The following is a 25,719-nucleotide window of genomic DNA, read 5'->3' on the forward strand; positions in this document are numbered from 1 at the left end:
AAAATTTTCTAGAAATAATTGTGAGCATTGCCAAAACCTCGAATCTGAACCTTTAACATTATAAATGCTTAAAAAGTAAATTCATATTGCTTAAATATTAGTAGTATGATATAAAAGGGCTAAGGATACATTCTTATTCCATTTATATTTGGTATTTTGAAAGGACATTAATTTTTTGTTGTTTATTTGCTAGCTTTGTTTTGTTGGTTTGTTTGTGCTGATCTCATCTTGTATACCTGTCTTAACTGAAACTTTAAGCAATCCCTTTGCCTTTGTCTCCTGAATACTGGGATTGAAGATGTGTGCTACCATGCCCATTCCTTGGAGGCATATATCTTTTAATTTAAAACTTAGAATTAGCTTCTGGTCCTCAACTGGGTCAAGAGGGCATATCAGGTACTCCAACATCCCTGCCCCCTCCACACCCACACACAAATACAACTTGACTCCCAGGAGGTGCTTTATACCTGGCCTAACACTCCGGGGCCCAGTGGAGGTGGGAACTATCTGCCCTGCTGGAGAAACATCATTTATTTGGTCACAAGTGTGTCCAGGGGAAGATCAGGTGCTCCAGCATTCTCCTTCCCAAGTACATATCCAGAAACAGTTTGACTCCTACAAGGTCCATCATAACCAGGATCACAGTGGGTACAAACTCAAGTCAGAGATAGCAAGGCCAGGTAAAACAAAATAACAAGATGGTGAGAGGCAAGCACAATAACATAAGCAACAGAATCCACTTGGCACCATCAGAACCCAATTCTCCCACAGTAGCAAGTCCTGGATACCTTAACACACCTGGATACCATAGCTCTCTTAAAAAATACAGGAGAAGCCAGGTATGGTGGCACACACCTTTAATCCCAACACTCAGGAGGCAGAGGCAGGTGGATTTCTGAGTTCGAGGCCAGCCTGGTCTACAAAGTGAGTTCCAGGACAGCCAGGGCTATACAGAGAAACCCTGTCTCGAAAAAACAGAACAAAAAAACAAAAAACAAACAAACAAACAAACAAAACAGGAGAACACAAATAAACAGGTAGGAGCCCTTAAAGAGGAAACACGTAAATTTCTTAAAGAAATACAGGAAAACACTATCAAACATGGGAAGGAATTCAACAAAAATGTCTAGGATCTAAAAATGGAAATAGAAACAATAAAAAAAAAACACTAAATATACAGAGCAAAGAAAGAGTATTAAAAGTATTAAAAAGTGGTAAGGGATAAAGGTAACATATAGAGACAGACCTATCAGAATTACACCAGAATAATCAACAGAGACTCTAAAAGACAGAAGATCTTGGACAGCTGTCATGCATACCCTAAGAGAACATAAATGCCAGTCCAGGCTATTATACATGGTGAAACTCTCTGTCACCTAGATGGAGAAACCAAGATACTGTCTCTGTGCCCTTTGTTTGACTAGGGGTTAATCTATCTCGGTTTGTTGTTGTTGTTGTTGTTTTTTCTCAAAGAACCAGCTTTTGGTTTCATTGATTCGCTGTATTGTTCTCTTTGTTTCTATTTGGTTGATTTCTGAGTTTGACTATTTCATGCCTTCTATTCCTATTGGATATGTTTGCTTCTTTTTCTTCTAGGACTTTCAGGTGTACTGTTAAGTTGTCCTGTAGGATCTCTCTAATTTCTTTACAAGGACACTTAGTGCTATGAATTTCCCCCTAGCACTGCTTTCATTGTGTCCCAAAAGTTTTGAAGTTTATTTAATGAAAATCTTTAATATTTTAAAATTCTATACAATACATATTTAAAAGTAAAAGCATTATCTGTGTCTTATAGACTTTATATCTCTAGAAATGTTTCATTGTACCATGTGGACTGGTTTTCTCCATAAGTGAAAAAAATTATATATCACTGATCAAGATTTCTATAATGAAATGCTATCTACATTCATGACTTCAGTCATTGTATTACCATGTAATGAAAAGATGAAAAACATTGTATGTGTTCTTACAAGCCTGACTTATCACTCTTGTGCTCTGTTTTTTCTTTGTATTTTCTGCATTTAATTGTTGTGGTAAATCTCCAACCCAAATAAGCCCAGGCAAAGATAACACAATTCAATTAATATGAATATGGGGAGATCTACCACTACACTACCATCTTCCCAATCTATAAGACCCCTTATAACTTGTGGTTTCTCCAGGCTACTTGCTTCTGCTCCACTTTCCTTTCACCTCCACCTCTGTCATCCTCTCTTCACACCCTCCTCCTTCTCTCCCAAACTGAACTTTCAGCTCCAGCTTCCCTTCTTCTGCCCAATCACAGCTCTAGCCTTTATTTTACAAAATAAGATGGGGAGAAAGTTCACAGGAAATCACCTGAGTACTGACTAATTCCTTGTTTACAACCCTTCCCAGGAAAGTGGGATTAGCATCAAAATACAAGCAGCCTCAGTGCTATCCACAACATCTAATTAATTATCTGAAAACACTTGAAATTAACAATTTTACTTGAATGACTATGTGCTGAAAGAACCTAGTGGGGAAACCCCCACTCAATTCCCAATTCGGCTTGCAACCAAAGAATCACGAGAGACCGTCTTGATGCAAACACACGAGGTAGTTTAATGATGGAGCTCCAGACCGACACTTTTCTCACACAGGAGACCACGGATGTCAGCCATGTGGCTCGAAAGCTAAGGGTTTTTATAGAAAAGGGTCTGGGGCTGGGGAGGAATTGGCACAGTTTCACATGATTGGTTCATTTAAACATCAGCAAACTGTACTTGCAGATTGAGGTAACAGCAGAACATCTGGTTAACATTTAATTTAGGTCAAAAGGGCAGGAGATAGGGAGGCACCAGGCCAGTTGATGACTTTACAGCCTTTGTTCTTTGCTCTAGGCCCAAAAAGCCCTCTTAACTAGCAAGCCGCATGAGTCATGGACCTTGAATTTTAATTTTCTTTCTGCGCTATAAACAAAATTTGATATCTCATAGTTTTTATTCAGTTATTTTTACCTGAACTATCCTGTACTGATTAGCTACTCTCAATTTGAATGAAATAGAGACATGTGGTATGAGAGAAATTCTTCAAATTGGTATTTTAATGATGTCAGGTGATCATTTTATTGATTAATGATTGATGTTGTAGGTCTCAGACCACTGTAGCCAATTCCACCGCTGGGCAGGTTCTCCTGGGTGATGAAAGAAAGGTAAGCTGAATGTGACATTTGTACAATGGAATACTACTCAGCCATTACAAAATTTAATTTCATAGGTAAATTTATGAATCTAGAAGCAATTAAGGTATCTCAGACCCAGAAAGTCAAATATCTTATGTATTCATTTTGAGACCAATATTAACCAAACTACAGTCCATAGAAGCACAGAGGTTAGGTATAGAGAAAGGACTAGGGGCTACAGAGGGATCACGCTGGGCAAAAGTAATAAAGTAGACAGCTAAGGGCAGATCAAATATGGAGGTGAAAGGAAGAATGAGATAAGCATGGGAATAAAGAGCGAGTATTAAAACCTAATATTGTAGGAGATTCCTGAAATATTTTCATATATGAAAGAGATCTAAATGAAATCCCCAAATACTGTGGGAGACAGATGCCCCAAAGGACATCTCTTGTCACCAAAGTCTCCACTGTAAGAATTCTGTTAATTTTTAACTAAGAAATAGTAGTCAGAGGAATTCAACGGGGAATGCCAAAACAAGCCAGGCTGTTGTCAATACTGTAGATTGTTTCCAAAACATTGAAGGCAAGTCTCCACTGCTGAAGACAACACCTATACAGCTCATTTAACATAGAGAAGTTGAGTGGGTGTCTACATAGTCTTTGGTATAGGAAGATACTCAGCATGCTACCAATAAAGAAACACTCATCAACTTGGCTACAAACACTTCAATCTACAATGGTTTCCTACCTGCATGATATGCTAGGACCCTAGTGATTCAAAACTTACAGGACCAACCAGTGAATATCTGATTTTTTTATTAGGCCCACTCCATGAGATGAAACGCATAACTAACACAACTTTTATGACCAAGAACCAGAGACTACATATCACAAGAACCTAAGGTAAAAACCAGATTCCTCTTAATAAAAACAATAAAACAAACAAAAACAAAATACAAAATCCATGGTAGTAAAATACTTCTGATGACTTTCTGTAGCAAATGGGAAGAAATATAGACAGAGACCAACATTCAGATATTGGAAGACGAAATCCTAAATGGAATTCCATCAACTCTCTTTTCTTTGAGGCTCAGGAAACCATGATAAAGAAGGGGCAGAGTGTTAGAGCCAGAGCGATGGAGGGAGGGCACGCAGCAAATAAGACCCATTAAAGCCCAATAATCAATGGGCATATGAACTAACAGACTTAGGCAACAGGCACAGGGCCTGGACAGGTCTATACCAGATGGGGTCTTAGTGCTGAAATGGCAAGTGATCACATATCTTCATATCTAACCCAGATGCTACGATCAGCAGATAACCACTCTCAAAAGATAATTTAGGTTTCTGCTCTAGAGTCTCACTGTGGAAACAAATTACTCTTCAGAGAAACCACTTACTGAAGCCAGTGAGAACCATAGTGGAAGGATAAGGACACCAACTCACCCACGAAACTTTCAACCCTAAACTTGTCCTGTCTAAAAGAAATGCAAGGTAGGAACAAAGACCTGAAGGAATGGCCAAACAATATCAGGCCCAACTTGAAAGCTAGCCCATGAGCAAGCATCAATCCCTGATTCATTTAAGCCCAGTTTTCTTAAACTAAATTATGCAAACAAACAATTCTCAATTCTTCGTGCCTGTGTTCTAAAAACATGAATAAGTTTGCCATCAATATGGTTACTGTATATAATGATTTGTGAATATGTCTGGAATAATATGTACAAAATAATGCACTCTTGAAATTTTTTGATTCACAAATTTTGGTATCAGAACTCCTGTAAATGATAAATATCATTTAGTTATATTCATAGTACAAGAATGTCTAATATCCTGTAGATTGTACATATTAATCATACATTAGACAAAGGAGTCTGAGAACTCTAAGAGCTATCAGAGCAACAGCTCAGCTGGCACCTGATGTTTGGGCTGTTATGCTGCTGTTAGATGTTAGTCATAGCCGAGGCTATTTTGGGATTTCAAATACATGAGATTCAGCTAAAAAATCTCAACATATTCTGTCTTCTATGATGAAAGTACTCCTCCAAAAATATGGAGAGAAGAATGCTTCTATATGACCTGTATTAAGAAACCAAGCCACTCCAAATAATGACAACATTGTAGGAATAGAATGAAATGTCTTTGGCTTAATTTGCCATTTTTGAAAGCTTGAAGAAATCCAACCCAGATCCAGTAAAGATAACTTGCCAGGGCGTCAGTTCAAATAGAAAGTTTCAACGCATTGTAGTACCCTATTCACACTCTTAAAAGGCTTTTTGGATAACAGTGAACTGCAGGGAGTGAGCTTCCTCACAGTTGGCAAGCACGGGTCTGAAAGAGCTCATGCTGACTACATAGCAGCCCACTAGATTGCTGCTGCCAGTTTGGTCCAAGTTCTCCAGTAATTTAGCATTGATTTCCCTCTGAGCTCTGTCACACAGAAGCCAATCAGTAGTGATTGTAAAATTGTCTTAGCTCTAAACAGACACTGATCCTGAATAAGTTCAATGTCCACTAAGTCTTTTCACTTTGAGAAAGGTGGAAATGGGTCAAAAGAAAAGGCAAAGCTTTCTCAGCCCATTGGAGTAAACGGCTAATAAAACTCTGAAATATTTGTGATTAGTTGAATATTAGTTATTGTTCTCTTAATTTGTAGGCAGTGAACCACTTAGGAGCCCTTTGAAAACATCAGGATAGACTATAAAATAAAATCTTTCCTGCTTATATTCTTATATTGCTCATAGATTATGACTAGGATTGATATTGTACTATGAATGAAAACTGGCAACAGGAGGGAGAGAGAGTGTTGAAAGAGGCTTCATTCTGAAAAAAAAAAAAAAAAAGAAAAGAAAAAAGAAAAAGAAATTGTTAAACTGTAAAACTCTCCTAAGAATGCAGAGTTTCAAATTTTAGAGGAAATTAAGAAATAATCACATTTGTTGAAAAAAGTTCTTTAGCGTTAGGTAAAATTTCAGGTTCAGTGGCATTTTAAGTTTGGAATCATATCTATTTCAGAAGATATTATATTAGATTAAGTTTTTATAATGTATGAATTGCTGTCAATATGAGCACATACACTATATATATATATTGTAATGCCAATCACTCTTAAGAAAATCTCTGAAACTTTTACTGTGCTATGTGTCTTATTGAAGTGGCATTTGATGCAGTGTTGCTGCTGGTGGGATTCTAGCCAAGTGCATTGCTCATCTCATCTTAGATTTTCTCCATGTGTAACTCTATCTCTGCCTTTCCTTCATTCCCTCATCCCCTATGTCTGGTTTCCCCCAAAGCTATTCAGACCACAGCACCATCTCACAATTCAGTGGTAGAAACAATTTTTTATGCCTCCTGGAATTCTATGAAATTTTATTTTTACTTAATTTCATTTGTTTGGAGAAAAATAGATGTCTGGAATTCACATTTAATTTTTGCACGAATACTCTAAAAAGTTAGACCTGTATCGATAATGGTTCTCTACACTTGTAATCCTGTCACTTGAGAATGAGATTTAGAGGATTTTTAGTCCACCAACAAGGCTGCTATGGGAAGGGATCACATCCATAATTCTAAATCTGTGTGATCCAAATGGAATAAAGACACAATTTCAATAACAAAAGAGAGTCAAGCAGATCTCTGAGTTCATGTCAAGCCTTATATGGAACAACCTTCAGGTAAAGGAAAGCTTAGGTGTAGGTATGCCAGTACACACCTTTAATCCCCACACTCTGGAAACAGAGGCATGCAAATCTTTAAGTTCTAATCAGTCAATTCAGCAAAGAGAATTGAGAAGAAGAACTGGTGAGAGAAGCAGTTCAATTGAATGCAGGTCAGTTCAGTGCAGTTCAGGTGAAGTTCAGGTGATTTCTGGTCAGTCAGTTGGGAAGCAGTGCAGTGAGGGCAGCTGACGGTAGTTGACTTCATTCATGGAGTTCACACAGATCAGTGCAGGTCAGCAGAGGCCTTTGAAGTCAGAGAACAGGAAGGAGCCAGAAGATTAGAACAAATTGCCAGAGTCAGCTTGAGGCCAAGCAAAGCAATTCAGTAAGAGGCTGAGAGAGAAGCCAGACTGAATCAGTCACCTTGGCGAAGAATTTGAGCCAGAACAGCTGAATTGAATCCAGGAGTCAGAGTTCAGAAAGAACTAGAAAGGCTGAGCTTATTGTTCTCCTCCTATTGATGTCAGACAATGCCATCTTCTACTACATATGCAGCTGGGGACATGGGTCCTTCCATATACACTCATGTGTGTACATGGCAATTTTACCAGCATAAATGGATATATAAATAAATAAGCTCTGATGACCGTCATAATCAAAGTTGGTAGAATTTTCATAAGAAAGGACTCACTAGTGATGATTGTAACTATTCATGTGCCATCACGCCTTCTATTTCAGTTTTCTCCATACATCATCCCCTCACTTCTTCTTCAGTGTTAATTTATCATAATTGATTGATACTGGCTAGAGGAAAGTATTAGAAACTGGGAATATTGACCTTTTTGAAGTGAAAGAGCACAGGGGAATGTAGGTAGCCGGCACCTAAGATAAGGCGCTGGTCTCCAGTACACCTTTGCTGTAAACAATGCTACTGCGCAGGCGCTAGCCCGAATCTGGCGCCAACCTCTCCCGAGTGGGTGCATGCAAATTAAAGTGCCAGCAGACTGACCAATCCCAGGAGGACACATAGCTCTCCCCAGTGCTGGGGTGTATATAAGCAGTCCTCCCTGTGTTCCCGGGGTTCCTGTAGCATCAAGGCTTTCCTGGAATAAAGCTGTTGAGAAGAATTTGACCCTGTTGCGTTTTTCCTTGCCAGACGAAGTGAGCGCAACAGGGGAATTACTTATTTGTCAATGAATGTGCTCATTTAAAAGAAATGACAAAGTTTGGATCCTTGAGAAGAAGAAAAGCTTCAGGTTAAATTCACACTATCAATTAATATAGTTGTCTTATCTTTTTGGAAATAATAATATTCAAGAAGACAACCTTTGAAATTTCGGACGAATTATTTGATCAGAAAAATAAGAATTCACAGATAAAGAAAATTAAAATCTGAAAAGTAATAATATTTTAAACAATTGCAGTAATCTGTATTTTTTAACCAAACACCTCTGAAGCTCCTCATGCCTAGATTTCATACTGCACACTGCATATTTGATATGTATGTGTAAACATAAAGGGCCTTATAGAATCTTATTTTGCTGATATGGAACAGATACAATGCATGAATATCACATTGGGAAGGAGCTTACAGCTTATCATTCTATTCTCTTGCCACAACGTGTTAGGGTGACATAATTACTATTTGACATTCTTTGCACATCACATAGTTTTACTTTTGTGAATATATGAACTAAAGCTACTTGTTATTCTTGTAATAAATAATGAATGTCAGATGATTATCAAATATAATGAATCAATTCTTAAACATATGATTAAAACATGCAAATGTTTAAACAAAATGCTTACCATAATCTTGCAAAATGACAACTTCTAAATGTTTTTTAACATATTTACATATTTCAGGATTGCTGTTATAAAATATATATTTCATGGTCAAAGTGTAAAGTTCAATGTTGAGGTCCATTCCTTCAGAATGGTTATTGTAGCTGTAAAAAAATCCTCTGAGATGTATATTCTTTTGGTATAGATATTTGCAGGCATGAGATTTTATTTGCAGGTTCTTTATAAAGACTATATAGAAAAAAATATAAAAAGAAGATAATATCCACCCTAAAACATTGGCATTGGCTTATATTAATTTCTATGAAAATATACAGACAGAAAGCATCACACAATTAAAGCTACTTAAGAGTACTGGATGTGGTTTTAGATCCATTCACTAACAGCCATTTACATGTTGCAATATTCCTTGAAAAGCAAACACTGTCTTTTTGTTACTTAACATCTAATTCATGTTACCAAGTCTTTATTTTAGCAAGATGCTAAGTAGCTAAAATCTATAAAACACATACTCAGCAGTCATGAAGGCTATTACAAAAATTATGTACACAAATCACTTAACTGCCACCATTTTTTTCAATTATTATAATTATCCTAGCGCTCAAACTGCATTTTCCCTCCTTTTTTATGTTTCATGGGTCTAAAGACCTTACCATACTTTGCAACATAGAAGAATTACCATTTAAAATGTTATTTTAATAATTCTTTCAGAGAGCTTTCTTATTCCAGTATTCCAATGGCATATGAACCTTCTTTCTGTAGGGAAAGGCAAGCCAGTTGGAATGATGTAGGGATACCGTAAAAGCACAGTTAATATCACCTTTAATACAGATAGCTATAAGTTATGAGTGCAATCTCACACTGCCATGCCAGGGTTATACATTGGCCTATGTGGTTCAAAGAATCGCACAAACACAAACATTAACATTAAGTAAGGAAATAAATTAAATTCACTGGTACTAAGTCTGAGAGTGTTAAGCAATTTTGCATTCATGAGCAAGCCTGGTTTCCCAGCACCTTCCATCAGCAGCACCTGTAATTCTGGCATGTTGATGAAGGTTGTCTGGATGTGATTGGTGGCTTTCATTTTTTAGGTGTTAGAAACAGTCCAAGAAACAAAATAATATATCAAACGATGCAAGGGAGAATGAATTCAGGAATTTTATGCATGGTTCTTTGACTGATGAGGGTAAACCAACTAGAAAACAAAATTATCCTAGGTAAAATTTAGACAGCTAATAAAAAAAAAGCGATTTTCAAATACAGGGTAAGATTTTGCAACATAATATAATATGAACATATGGGCATATTAAATAAATATTATTTTTATAGCTTGTATCCTGGAATATTATTTAGCATGGTATTTTGTATTTATGACTTCTATACATATATACTTAATAAATAGAAAATGAAGGTAAAGACTATGTAATGTAGCATAGCTTTTAATTTTTACATATGTACAATTTTTCTTACATGTTTAATAACTTTAGTTGTTTCAAGTAAATGATGAATTCTGATCCTTGATAGAAAACAAAGAAGTAACATGATTAGTTTAATATCTTTTTTAAAAACATCTTTGTAAAATAATATTCATAATTTTAGAAATTTTCACTAAGTTGTAACAATGTCTTATCAACCTCTTTGCTGTGTTTCTGATACAGGCAAGTAACCTCAGGAATTATGGGAGTTTTGTACATTGTGAGATGAGTAACAGAGAACCAATGGTGATACCACAGTCACTCAGGTTACATGAACACACATCAACTTAAAAGGTAAGAACTTCTCTTTGGGCCAATTTTGTGATAAAATATTAAATAAAATAAAATAAAATAAAATAAAATAAAATAATTTTGTATTTACACAAAAGAACCATTGTTTTGTTTTTGTATTTTCAAACAATTGGGATTCTATGGATGGAAAAACGCACAGACCTTATTGGTTTCTCAAGAAAAAGGATTTTAAAATACTATTTAATTGTCATACTACTTAATGGTGTGCCATGGTTTGAGTAAGATTGTTCCTCCTTGGCTCGTATATGGTGGTGATTAGTCCAAAGGAATGACACTATTTGAGAAAGGTTAGAAAGATAAGAGTTGTGGCTTTGTTGACATAGATGTGGCCCTGTTGGAGAAGTGTGTTACTTGGGGTGGTCTTTGGGGTTTCCAAACCCCTGTCAGAGTCAATCTTTTGCTGACTTACATATCAGGACGTAGTCCTCAGGTGCTGCTTCACTGTTATGCCTGCCACCATGCATCCCATCATAATAATGGGCGGATCCTCAAGTTGCCAAGGAAATACTTTCTCTTATGAGAGTCCCTGTGGTCATGGTGTCTATTCACTGCAATACAACACTTAAAACACAGTATAGAGACAATAACTTCATGTTAAGGTAACTTAAATATTGTTTGCTGTTCTTTGTCTTTTCAAGTAATTTCTCTTCATTGCTATTGAGGATATCCAACAAAGTATGATATTTGAACCCTTATAATATAAATATATCTGTTGAATGACTATTGTTAATATTGTATTAACTACCCTCAAATTCTGGTATCAGATACCAATTTTAACAAATAATGTCTGTTTTAAACATATACCTATAATTCATTATTACTACTGAATATTCTTTACATATAAGATAAAACAATGACATATAACATTAGAAAACATAACACAATTTTAAGGTTTGCAAAAAGGTAATTGAGTCCATGTTTTCTCAGGATGCACACAGGAATTAACAAGTAAAATATTTATTAATACGTCATGGAGAGTAAATTAAATTGTGTCAGTGGTTGTCTGTATATGTAAAGATCTATCTGTTTGCTAAGGAATTTTCTAAATCTAAACAAATCTTTGCAAGCATAAGATACATACCCATTTCACTCATCTTTTATTAAATACTATGTTTATTAATTGTGCATAATGAGCCAATCTTCCTGATCTTGGAGCCCCAACATTTAAAACAGATGTTTTAAAGAATAATGACTTGTGTCTTGGAAACACATGGCTTGCGAGAGATATGTGCCCACCTTTGATCATACTATGAATAACGTTGGGCAAACATTATACTGATAACCAGGGTATGTACAAGAGCAGGATGCCTCTGAAGAACACCAACTACATGTGGAACAAGCAGAACAAATAAAAAACTCAAAACAAACAAACAAAAAAGCTAGAAAAATAGGCCCACAAAATTCTTTATTTTTTAACCATTGTAATTTGGAAAGAATTCAATAGGGTTTTATTTTCTTTTTGCCAAAGTGTGGTCTTAAATAAAACCATTTGTATAGTTGGGGTGGAGAAAGACGAAAGAAGGAGAAAGAGAAAAGACAGGCAGAGAAAATGAACACAGTAATATGCTCAAATATAAAATCATAAATATTTACTGGCTTAAAATAAGTAGAAATTGACTAGGGAGATAATTCCGCAGCAGGTAAGAAAGCTGTCTACTAATCATGAAAGCAAAAGGTCCTTCCATGGATTTGTATGATTTGATACATATATGCATCATCCATATATAAAATAAATAAATGCAAAATATAAATATTGAAAAATAAGTATAAACACTGGGGTCAGATGGTTGGCTTCATACCAGCCGTGTTGAACATATATTATATCTCAAACTCTGAATTACAGCTTCTAGTTTCCAAGATGCAAAATAAAATGTTTCAGTGGACTCATGTGGTAAAGCAGCTACATGCATAGGACTAGTGACGTGCATCTGTTCTGACACCCAGGCTGAACCATTCCTTTATGATATCCAATGCTCGTATCATAGCAACAACAGCAGTATCTCAAACATTTAAGGAGCAAATTTCCTCCATTCCTGAAGAAGTCAAGTCAGAACTGGTTAAAACTAATAAGCATTCTGTTGGGAGATTAAGTCAATTTTGTCTGTCCCTCACATACTTGGTTTTAGAGTATATATAGAAACATAGATCAGTTAAGGGAAACTGACAACTTGGAATAGTTATTTTCTTGCTTAAAATTCATGAACAGTAGTGAGCAAATAACTAGTATATCACATATTAATGTATTATTATATACACAGTCCTTAATAATTGTGTTAACCAATAATTAATACATTAAATAAACATTAATATTTTCTTTCCTACATGCTCAATATTCATATGTAAAACCTCCTGTTAAAACTGACAGTTGAACAGTGAAACCTGAGGTTGTGGGACTGAACGTGAATTTTTGAAGGGTGAACACGATAGTACAGATGGAACCCCAGCAGAATCACTTGGGTAGTTTGGAAAAGGGTACAAGAAAAAGTCTATGCCATCCAAACCATCAGAGGACTAACCCCCAAAACTCTATGACGATCAAAGCCTGGGGAGTTAGGAACGTGAATCATTTTTACAAGTACTTATTGTTAAAAGTTAGTTGTTATTCATTAAATATGAGTAGAATCAGATTTAGAATTTACCAAACACAACTACCAATTAAGTCACAGTTTTTCTACCATATCTCACAGGCTACAAGTAATAATGACAAGAATTGTTTTCTGTTTCTGAGATAGCAATGTTCATAGATTTTTGCCAGAATCTGCCTGCATCTATTGAGATCTTTCTTGATGTTTTGGTATTAAGCTCAGTCATTTAAAGGATTCATCTAAAAAATGTAATTTTGATAAAATTCCTTCCTTTTTTTTCATGGTGAAGAATAAGCCCATTTTCTGACAGTGATCTTCTGATCCAGATTCAAGTGTATGAAGACACAATTTTGATTCCAGGTTCTGTTTGTACAGAGGCCTCATCTTTATTCCAGGTGAAGGGACATTTTATCTACTCAGATTATTACACAAAGAAAGACTGTGATTCCAACAGAGAGGAGCAGAAGAAGATCAATTCTATGTCTTTATTATTGATGCTCAATTCATGGAATTACAATGACAATGCGGACATGAGATAGGATCACCTAGTTAAAGATGACCAACCTGTCTTCCTAGTAAAGTGGTAAGCTAACTCAAATATCAGACAGTTAAAATTAGTCTACATGCCATAAAAGTCAGTATGAGAGTTTCTGGGGTGGGGGAAGGAGTTTAAAAAAAGGTTTAAAGAAACTTCACTTCTTAAAAAGATAAGGTTTATGATACTTATTTTTAATTTATCCTGCTAACTCATTTAAAACAATGCATATAATAATAACAGGAAGTATTATATTGTATTTGAATGAAAATTTAAAATAAATTGCTTCTATGAATGAATAAAATTTAAAAAACATGCTTTATGAGCAGTATAAACTCTATTGTGTTGAGAATGGGTGGAATTTAGTAAAGGGATTGCTTATGTTCAAAATACAGTATATTAAAACTGGTAGGGGCTTTACTAACTTGAGGTTCCCTATTCCAAACTGATTACAGCTAATGCCAAGCTGACACAAAACTAGGGAGCTCATTCTTTTCTACCTGCCCCCTAAGAAGTTGGGGGAGTCCTGCAGACAGAGATGCAGCTGTGCCAGGTTGGCCCTAGTATTTCACCTTGAATGAAATTCTTTCCTTGAGAAGGAAACAGTTTCTGCTAGCATAACAAGTCATCTAGTTCACACTTCCCTGAAGCCTTGCTCAGAAATGGCTGGTGTCACATTTTCAAGTTAATTATAAAACATATCGTGTGTAGAAATATCTAATGAATACAGTCTCACTTTTATGGCTGAAAAATGATGCTGTTTAATTGCTCATTGGAGCATCAATTAACTCAATCAATATTTTTGATGTACCAAATCCATTTAGATGTTACAGGTTAACAGCCACTCGCTAGCAGAAACCATGGGAAAAACTGAAGTTGCAGTTAAAATGATAGACTTTACCATCAGTGAGGAGCTTTTTTAAAAATCAAATGTAAACTTAAATTGGTATCTACTATTACTTTGTAATGGTATAACCAGCAGCTTAATATTTGTTTGAGGTCTTATGGAGATAATTTACAGGTCCAGATTTGAAAGATGAGGGATACAACCTTCAAAAGGTTTGCCATGAATAGAATATTAAATAAAAAATTGGAGCTTTACATACATTGCCCGTTTTTTAGTGAGTACAGCCAGCTCTTTCACATGCATGTTTTGGTATTTTAAGTAATTTAATACATAATTTAAAAGGTGGAATTAAATGTAAAAATGCATATTGATTTTTTAAAAGATTTTATTTATTTATTTATTTATTTATTTATTTGACATACATGGTGAGTACACTGTAGCTGTCTTCAGACACACCAGAAGAGGGCATCAGATCCCATTACAGATGGTTGTGAGCCACCACGTGGTTGCTGGGATTTGAACTCCGGACCTCTGGAAGAGCAGTCAGTGCTCTTAACTGCTTAGCCATCTCTCCAGTCCCACATACCCATGTTTTATGGACCTTAATTTTCATTGTTGAATTTTGTTGGACATTTTTTATTATCCTAGATAAATCTGTAGTCAATATTTTGATCTTGTGCTTTATTTTTATATTTCCATTTCTCTGTCTTTTAGCTTTTACTGTGTTTTTAGATTTATCACTTTTATCAAACAGTCTTTTAATATTTTTAAATTCCATTTAAAATTTATCAAGCAACAAACCCGAATACCTAGCATAGATTTGAGAAAATCATCCAATTATTAGTTTATAAAGTACTTTTATGACTTCAAATTTGTCATTGACTTTTGAAGATCTGCATCTCAATTTCTTTTTGCTAAAAGTGTAACATTTACTAGAAAATACTAGAGTACATACATTTGTTTAGCATTTGAAAGTTCAGATGAAATTTACTAACCTAAAACTAAGAGTTCATTAACATGTATTTACAAAATACTGTTTATGTACAGTGACATGAAATTAGCTGACTAAACAGATTTAGAAACATTTTGCAGATCCAGGTTATTGTAACACATACACACATACATACACACACACACATACACACACACACATACACACATACATACACACACACACTTACATACATACACACATACACACACATACACACATACACAAACACATACACACACATACACACACACACACTCACATACATACACACACACACACATACACACACACATACACACACATACACACATATACACACACAATTATACAATTTCAGTATTTAAACATTGAAATGAGAAATAATCATTATAGTTTATGTTTAGATACTTCAAAATATTTAAATATAGTAAAAGATTCAAGAAAACTCTTCATTTGGTTCTGGTTTAAATTTCTTTTAAAAATTGTTTTGTTATTATTGTGTATGGAAGTTTTGTTTTGTATGTATGTGTAATGTAAGCATATTTTTTGTACACTATGTAAAAGTTATCTGAGACTTCCAAGGAAACCATAGATTTCCACTTCAGTAATCCTCATGCTACACAAGTGCTAACTTCTCTGCTCTCATATCTTGTTTCAATCAGGACACAGCATTGAAAGGCTTAGGTCAAGAATCTCCTGTCTTGAGCCTGATAGAGCTGTCTCCTGAGAGGCTCTTCCAGAATCTAACATATGCCAAGGCAGATGCTTGCAGCCAACCATTGAACTGATCAAAGGTCCCCAATGAGGAGTTAGAGACAGGACTGAAGGAGCTGAAAGAGTTTGCAACCCCATAGGAAGAACGTTATCAAACAACCAGAGCTCCTAGGGTCTAATCCATCAACCAAAGAGTACACATGGAAGGATCCTTGGCTCCAGCTGCATATGTAGCAGAGAATGGCCTTGTTGGTCATCAGTGGGAGGAGAGGCCCTTGGTCCCTTGAAGGATCCAAGCCCCAGGATAGGGGAATTTGAAGGCAGGGAAGTGGGAGTGGGTGAGTGGGTGGGGGCACACCCTCATAGAAGCAGGAGGAGGGTTAATGGGATAGGGGGTTTCTGGAGAGTAAATCAGGAAAGGGGATAACATTTGAAATGTAAATAAATAAAATATCCAACTAAAAAAAAAAAAAAAAAAAAAAACCTCCTGTCTCTAGTTTCTGTAAACAATTCTTAACATTTATTCTCAGCCTTGTCAATAAATGCTGATTATCTGATGGGCAGAGGAAAGAATAAGACAGGAATTCTGCTAGCCAATCGGAGGAGAGAGGGAGGAAGAGAGGGAGGGAGAGAGAGAGAGAGAGAGAGAGAGAGAGAGAGAGAGAGAGAGAGAGAGAGAGAGAGAGAAAAGAAAGAGGAGGAGGAAGGGAGAGGAGGAAGGGAGAGGAGGAAGGGGGAGGGGGAGAGGCAGGGGGAGGGGAGGGGGGAGGGGAAGGGGGAGGATAAGAGGTGGGAATTGGGGCCACAAGAAGAGGGTCTGAGGTGATACCAAAGAAAGATACATCTGAAGCAGAGAAAGTTAGAACAATATTAAACTGCAAATTTCAAAGTATTGGGGTTTCATGGTAGCCAGATTAGCATAGGAAGTTAAGGTACTATATTTAACTTCCTAGGTAGTGAGGTGTAGCTTGAAATAAATCTTGGTTTCTCTGTGTGGTTATTGGAGACTGGCAAAAGTATAGAAATATATCTTCCACTATAAGTCACTGATTACACTTAAATTAAAATAAACCATTTACAGTGTGCCCTATAAATCCATTGTCCATGGCCACCCAAATGCATCAGTTCCCTAGAAGTTGAGTTATAGATGGATGATGTTAGCCACCATAAGAGTGCTGGGAATTGAACATGGAATGTCTTCAAGAACAGCCATTGTTCCAAACTGCACAACCATCTCTCAAGTCCAGTAATTTACTTTCTAAGCAGTTTCTGGATTACCTGATTATCTTTAGTGGCCACATTTGTCTCTAAAATCTACCAATTTTACAGCTGCTAAAATGTCATTCATGTATTATCTTGGTAATTATACTAAGACAGCATTTTATTTCTTAGTAAGGGCAAGTTTTATTTAGAAAAAGAGACACAGATCTCAATAAAGTGTTATATTTTGTTTTTGTTTTTCCATTTAATTGAAAAGATTCTTTTCTTAAATAATATATTCCGAGTATGAGATACTCACCTTCTATTCCTATCCCCCCCCATCACCTCCTATCTAGATACATCTGTTTCCTCCTATCACTAGTAAACAAACAGGCTTCTAAGGGATGATAATAAAATGAATTAAATATAGTAAGATAAAAGGAAATGAAATACATTGGTGTTGAACAAAACAAACTAACAGAAGGGAAAGAATACAAAAGTTGGACAAGGAACAGACCATCTTGGTCATACACTCAGGTATCCCATAATAACATTAATCTAAAAGTTATAATATATACACAAATGACCTGTAGGATAGAAAAGTGAACAAAATATGTATAAATAAAAGGAAAATTTATATGTAAAATTTTAAAGAGGAATAAAGGAAAAGCCCTGAAACAACATTATGAAACTACAAAGATGCTTTCTATTGACCATATACTGCTGTGAATGAGACTTTCCATTAAAAGGTTTTGTTTTTAATTAGATATTTTTTTTATTTACATTTCAAATGTTATTCCCCTTCCTGGTTCCCCCCGCCAAAAAAAAAAAACCCTTCCCTATCCCCCTCCCACTGCCTAACAACCCACTCACTCCTGCTTCCTGATCCTGGTATTACCCTACACTGGGGCATTGAGCCCTCACAGGGCCAAGGGCCTCTCCTCCCAGTGATGTCCAACAAGGCCATCCTCTGCTACATATGTGGCTGAAGTCATGGGTCTTTCCATGTGTACTCTTTGGTTGGTGGTTTAGTCCCTGGGAGCTCTGGAGATATTGGTTGGTTCATATTGTTGTTCCTCCTATGGGACTACAAACCCCTTCAGCTTCTTGGGTCCTTTCTGTAGCTCCTCCATTGAGGACTCTGTGTTCAGTCCAATGGTTGGCTGCCAGCATCAGTCCTTGTATTTGTCAAGCACTGTAAGAACCTCTCAGGAGGCAACTAGATCAGGCTCCTGTCAGCAAGCACTTCTTGACATCCACAATAGTGTCAGTTTGGTGACTGTATGTGGAATGGATCATCAGGTGGGGCAGTCTCTGGGTAGTCTTTCCTTCAGTCTCTGCTCCACACTTTGTCTCTGTATCTCCTCCCATGGATATTTTGTTTCCCCTTTTAAGAAGGACCAAAGTGTCAACACTTTGGCCTTCCTTCTTCTGTAACTTCATGTGGTCTGTGAATTGTATCTTGGGGTTTCTTGGTTTCTGTTTCTCCATTTGGTAGCATGCAGAATACCTTCTTGTACAAAAGAAACTAGAACATAGAGATGAAGGCTCTATGTATGCACCAGGTCTATTCTCCTTCTTTAATGAGTTTTGTTGATATCATCTTCAGAGAAGGGGCCTTGTTGTCAGTTTGTGGAGAACAACCTATAGTCTCAGCAACAACTTGTGTTTAGAAGTTCCCATGAGAGCATTTATGTCTACAAGTGAATTAGATGTCATCCATTCCCAGTACTGGAAGCTTCACTTAGCTACAAGAAATGTCAAGTTGTGGCTTTGTCTCCCATTATTTGGCAATTTCATTTAAATCCCCCCTCCATGTATTTGTGCATGAAGCTGAGGAGGAGGGCAACCCCATAGGAAGAACAGCAGTCTCAACTAAGCTGGATCTCTGAGATCTCTCAGACACTGAGCAACCAATCGGATAGCATATACTAGCTGATATGAGGCGCCTGACACATATACAGCAGAGGACTGCCAGGTCTGGACTAGTCAGAGAAGATGCGCCTAACCCTCCAGAGACTTGAGGCCCCAGAGTGTAGGGAGGTCTGGTAGGGTGGGAGTGTCAGGGGGTGGGGACATCCTCTGGAGATGGGGGAGGAGGAATGGGATGAGGAAAAGTCAGAGGGCACACCAGGATGGAGATAAAGAAAAGGAATAAAAAATAATAATAAAATAAAATGAAAACTGTAAAAGCAGAAAGTGTCTAATGCATTGGGTTTCCTCAAATGTCTTTTAATTTTGGTTGTTTCCCCACATAATTTGGTTTTAGGTGCACCAAGCTATGTTATAGTTTAATGATTAAATTGCTATTATGTGCTGAAATGTTCTCTCCCTGTTTAGATTTTGTCTTGGTCCAGCTTACACTGATTATATGCATATACACCCAGAAGATAATGTTTATTTTAGTCCTCTACAAATACAATCTCTTATGCTGCTTTTGTTCCATCTTCCTCAGTTATTATTGAATCTTTAGGAAAATTCCTTTTAGGGCTGCAGTATACCTCTTATATACTGAAGACAAATAAATAAAAAGCCAGAGTGAGGTATGACTTATTTCTTTTGAAGTCATTTCCACACAGAGATTCCATATAGCCACAGACATTATAGACTATTGGTATTACTCTTGGTCTCATTGAAGAACTTGACAATAGGTAAGATGCTATTGCTAATGATGTTACATGTTTGAGTTGTAGAACGTAGAAAGAGTATAACCACCAGTCTACCCACCTATGAACTACATTAATGTTTGGCCTAAAAAGATGCCCACTGATGCAGTGGTACAAGAACATCATTTCAGTAATGAACCACTTTTCGATAAGATTTAAGTTGATCTGCAGTATGAAACTCATTCGCTTTCACTGTCATACTAAGAACCTCTAGCAAGACAGGACATAGGTTCTTTTATTATGCTTTCATATGACCAGGAAGTATTTTAAACTCAAATTATGAAAGAATGACATAAATACCAGCTCTAAACAGAAAGAACTTAGGAAAATAAACAAAGCTAAATAATGTGTATTGAAAATTTTCTATTCCTAAATTTATTAATATCCCTAGAAATTTGAGTCTCCAATGTACACCTTTGGTTTTGGCCCAGGAATTTATATCAACCAATAGATTCATAGATGTGTGGTAAATGCAAAGGGTTATCCATATAACAAGATCCTTATGTCATTTGAATATATAGTATTTCTTTAAATGCCAACATAATAACATTATGTAGTTTTAGAAAAAAATTTAAAATAAAGTTGTAAATAAAATGTTCCATTTTCTCTTACAGTGTCTCAATTATGTTTAATATAAAAGTACACCCAATAGTATTTACAGTATTGACAGCCATTTCTAATAATTATTAATATATTCCTTATAGCTCATTTTAAATTTTATGTGTGCGTGCACCTGTGTTTGTGTGTGTCTGTGCATTCATATACATAGTTCAGAAATATTTCTCTCATTCATGATTTTTGTATACTTACCAATTCCATTGAAAATAACTTTACTGAAAATTTTAAGATTAATTTTCATAATTGGAGACGAATGCTTATTTTTCCTCATAGTCATGGTAAACTTAATCAGTAATTATGAACATATTTTAATAAAATACATCTTTGTATTTTTATATTCAGTTCACTATTGTTTCATATAAAAAAACATCCTCTTAAATTCCAATGTTATCTTAAGAGTTTGGATTATTATTTACCATAGGTCTTCTTTATAATATTAAACAGTCAGCAAAAATATATGTTGGTTCAGTATGTATTTTAAAGCTACCTTCTCCCACAAACTGTTTTGCTTTACAATGTTTATGGTGATTTTACTTACATAAATGTGCTGGACGTTTTTATATGTATTTCCTGATCCACTCCAGGCCAAATTTCTTATTGGTCAAATGCATATGTTTATATACTGAGACTTACTGTGAGTATTGTTGCATCATGCTTTCTGAACTCTTGATTCCCCAGCACGTTCTGCAGATGTTTTTCTTATGCTTCCATTTGAGAGTAGGGAAGGATTCATGTATTTTGTCTTTTCTTTTTCTTTCTTGTCTTTTTTCCGTTTTTATTCTTTCTTCCCTCCCTGCTTCCCTCCCTTCTTACTCTCTCCTTTTTTCTTTTTTCCTGTATATCTATCTATCTATCTATCTATCTATCTATCTATCTATCTATCTATCTATCTATGCATTGATGTGTCTGTCTGTCTGTCAGTTCATCAGTCTATCTGTCTATCTATCTATCTATCTATCTATCTATCATCTATCTATCTATCTATCTATCTATCTATCTATCTTTTTAAAAAGTTTTTTTTCTCTCTTTTTTTTCTCTTTTTGTTATTAGGTATTTTCCTCATTTACATTTCCAATGCTATCCCAAAAGTCCCCCATACCCAACCCACAATCCCCTACCCACCCACTCCCCCTTTTTGGCCCTGGCGTTCCCCTGTACTGGAGCATATAAAGTTTGCAAGTCCAAAGGGCCTCTCTTTCCAGTGATGGCTGACTAGGCCATCTTTTGATACATATGCAGCTAGAGACAAGAGTTCCGGGGTACTAGTTAGTTCATATTGTTGTTCCACCTATAGGGTTGGAGTTCCCTTTAGCTCCTTGGGTACTTTCTCTAGCTCCTCCATTGGTGGCCGTGTGACCCATCCAATAGCTGACTGTGAGCACCCACTTCTGTGTTTGCTAGGCCCCGGCATAGTCTCACAACAGACAGCTATATCTGGGTCCTTTCAGCAAAATCTTGCTAGTGTATGCAATGGTGTCAGCGTTTGGAAGCTGATTATGGGATGGATCCCTGGATATGGCAATCACTAGATAGTCCATCCTTTTGTCACAGCTCCAAATTTTGTCTCTGTAACTCCTTCCATGGGTGTTTTGTTCCCATTTCTAAGAAGGGGCAAAGGGGCACTTTGGTCTTCATTCTTCTTGAGTTTCATGTGTTTTGCAAATTGTAACTTATATCTTGGGTATCCTAAGTTTCTGGACTAATATCCACTTATCAGTGAGTACATATTGTGCGAGTTCCTTTGTGATTGGGTTACCTCACTCAGGATGATGATCTTCAGGTCCATCCATTTGCTTAGGAATTTCATAAACTCATTCTTTTTAATAGCTGAGTAGTACTCCATTGTGTAAATGTACCACATTTTCTGTATCCATTCCTCTGTTGAGGGGCATCTGGGTTCTTTCCAGCTTCTGGCTATTATAAATAAGGCTGCTATGAACATAGTGGAGCATGTGTCCTTCTTACCAGTTGGGACAATTTCTGGATATATGCCCAGGAGAGGTATTGCGGGATCCTCTGGTAGTACTATGTCCAATTTTCTGAGCAACCGCCAGACTGATTTCCAGAGTGGTTGTACAAGTTTGCAATCCCACCAACAATGGAGGATTGTTCCTCTTTCTCCACATCCTTGCCAACATCTGCTGTCACCTGAATTTTTGATCTTACTCATTCTGACTGTTGTGAGGTGGAATCTCAGGGTTGTTTTGATTTGCATTTCCCTGATGATTAAGGATGTTGAACATTTTTCCAGGTGCTTCTCTGCCATTCAGTATTCCTCAGGTGAGAATTCTTTGTTCAGTTCTGAGCCCCATTTTTAAATGGGGTTATTTGATTTTCTGGACTCTACCTTCTTTAGTTCTTTATATACATTGGATATTAGTCCCCTATCCGATTTGGGATAGGTAAAGATCCTTTCCCAATCTGTTGTTGGTCTTTTTGTCTTATTGACGGTGTCTTTTGCTTTGCAGAAGCTTTCCAATTTTATAAGGACCCATTTATCGATTCTCGATCTTACAGCACAAGCCATTGCTGTTCTATTCAGGAACTTTTCCCCTGTACCCATATCTTTGAGGCTTTTCCCTATTTTCTCCTCTATAAGTTTCAGTGTCTCTGGTTATATGTGGAGATCCTTAATCCATTTAGATTTGACCTTAGTACAAGGAGATAGAAATGGATCAATTCGCAATCTTCTACATGATAACAGCCAGTTGTGCCAGCACCATTTGTTGAAAATGCTGTCTTTTTTCCACTGGATGGTTTTAGCTCCCTTGTCAAAGATCAGGTGACCATAGGTGTGTGGATTCATCTCTGGGTCTTCAATTCTGTTCCATTGGTCTACTTGTCTGTCACTATACCAGTACCATGCAGTTTTTATCACAATTGCTCTGTAGTACAGCTTTAGGTCAGGCATGGTGATTCCACCAGAGGTTCTTTTATCCTTGAGAAGACTTTTTGCTATCCTAGGTTTTTTGTTATTCCAGATGAATCTGCCTATTGCCCTTTCTAATTCATTGAAGAATTGAGTTGGAATTTTGATGGGGATTGCATTGAATCTGTAGATTGCTTTTTGCAAGATAGCCATTTTTACTATATTGATCCTGCCAATCCATGAGCATGGGAGATCTTTCCATCTTCTGAGATCATCTTTAATTTCTTTCTTCAGAGACTTGAAGTTCTTATCATACAGATCTTTCACTTCCTTAGTTAGAGTCACTCCAAGGTATTTTATATTATTTGTGACTATTTAGAAGGGTGTTGTTTCCCTAATTTCTTTCTCAGCCTGTTTATCCTTTGTGTAGAGAAAGGCCATTGACTTGTTTGAGTTAATTTTATATCCAGCTACTTCATTGAAGCTGTTTATCAGGCTTAGGAGATCTCTGGTGGAATTTTTGGGTCACTTATATATACTATCATATCATCTGCAAAAAGTGATATTTTGACTTCTTCCTTTCCAATTTGTATCCCCTTGATCTCCTTTTGTTGTCTAATTGCTCTGGCTAGGAATTCAAGTATAATGTTGAATAAGTAGGGAGAGAGTGGACAGCCTTGTCTAGTCCCTGATTTTAGTGGGATTGCTTCCAGCTTCTCATCATTTACTTTGATGTTGGCTACTGATTTGCTGTAGATTGCTTTTATCATATTTAGGTATGGGCCTTGAATTCCTGATCTTTCCAAGACGTTTATCATGAATGGGTCTTGGATTTTGTCAAATGCTTTCTCAGCATCTAACAAGATGATCATGTGTTTTTTGTCTTTGAGTTTGTTTATATACTGGATTACGTTGATGGATTTCCGTATATTGAACCTTCCCTGCATCCCTGGGATGAAACCTACTTGGTCAGGATGGATGATTGCTTTAATGTGTTCTTGGATTCGGTTAGCAAGAACTTTATTGAGGATCTTTGCATCGATATTCATAAGGGAAATTGGTCTGAAATTCTCTATCTTTGTTGAATCTTTTTTTGGTTTAGGTATCAGAGTAATTGTGGCTTCATAGAATGAGTTGGGTAGAGTACCTTCTGTTTCTATTTTGTGGAATAGTTTGTGAAGAACTGGGATTAGATCTTCTTTGAAGGTCTGATAGAACTCTGCACTAAACCCATCTGGTCCTGGACTTTTTTTGGTTGGGAGACTATTAATGACTGCTTCTATTTCTTTAGGGGATATAGGACTGTTTAGATTATTAATCTGATCTTGATTTAACTTTGGTACCTGGTATCTGTCTAGAAACTTGTCCATTTCATCCAGGTTTTCCAGTTTTGTTGAGTATAGCCTTTTGTAGAAGGATCTGATGGTGTTATGGATTTCTTCAGGATCTTGTTATGTTTCCCTTTTCTTCTTCTTTTTTTTTTTTAAGATTTTATTTATTTATTTATTTATTTATTTATTTATTTATTTATTTATTATATGTAACTACACTGTTGTTGTCTTCAGACACTCCAGAAGAGGGAGTCAGATTTCGTTATGGATGGTTGTGAGCCACCATGTGGTTGCTGGGATTTGAACTCTGGACCTTCAGAAGAGCAGCCGGGTGCTCTTACCCACTGAGCCATCTCACCAGCCCCCATGTTTCCCTTTTCATTTCTGATTTTGTTAATTAGGATGCTTTCCCTGTGCCCTTTAGTGAGTCTGGCTAAGGGTTTATCTATCTTGTTGATTTTCTCAAAGAACCAGCTCCTCGATTTGTTGATTTTTTGAATAGTTCTTGTTTCCACTTGGTTGATTTCACCCCTGAGTTTGATTATTTCCTGCCTTCTACTCCTCTTCGGTGAACTTGCTTCCTTTTCTTCTAGACCTTTTAGGTGTGTTGTCAAGCTGCTAATGTGTGCCCTCTCTAGTTTCTTTTTGGAGGCACTCAGATCTATAAGTTTTCCTCTTAGAAATGGTTTCATTGTGTCCTATAAGTTTGGGTATGTTGTGGCTTCATTTTCATTAAACTCCAAAAGTCCTTAATTTCTTACTTTATTCCTTCCTTGACAGAGGTATCATTGAGAAGAGTGTTGTTCAGTTTCCACGTGAATGTTGGCTTTCTATTATTTATTTTGTTATTGAAGATCAGCCTTAGTCCATGGTGATCTGCTAGGATGCATGGGACAATTTCAATATTTTTGTATATGTTGAGGCTTGTTTTGTGACCAATTATGTGGTCAGTTTTGGAAAAGGTACCATGAGGTGCTGAGAAGAAGG

The 25,719-nt window shown here is 36.4% G+C and overlaps 1 long non-coding RNA gene across 1 annotated transcript; it reads right to left on the bottom strand.

Moving 5' to 3' along the window:
- Positions 1–3,037: 3,037 nt before the first annotated feature.
- Gm41276 lies at positions 3,038–10,865 on the bottom strand. Its single transcript, XR_875051.2, has 3 exons — positions 10,804–10,865; positions 6,855–7,105; positions 3,038–3,154 (listed from the first exon to the last, which is right to left on the bottom strand). It is a non-coding gene; the product is annotated as a predicted gene, 41276 (long non-coding RNA).
- Between the last annotated feature and the right edge of the window lie 14,854 nt (positions 10,866–25,719).

This window comes from Mus musculus, chromosome 15, assembly GCF_000001635.26.
Source record: "Mus musculus strain C57BL/6J chromosome 15, GRCm38.p6 C57BL/6J".
Classification (NCBI taxonomy): Eukaryota; Metazoa; Chordata; class Mammalia; order Rodentia; family Muridae; genus Mus; species Mus musculus.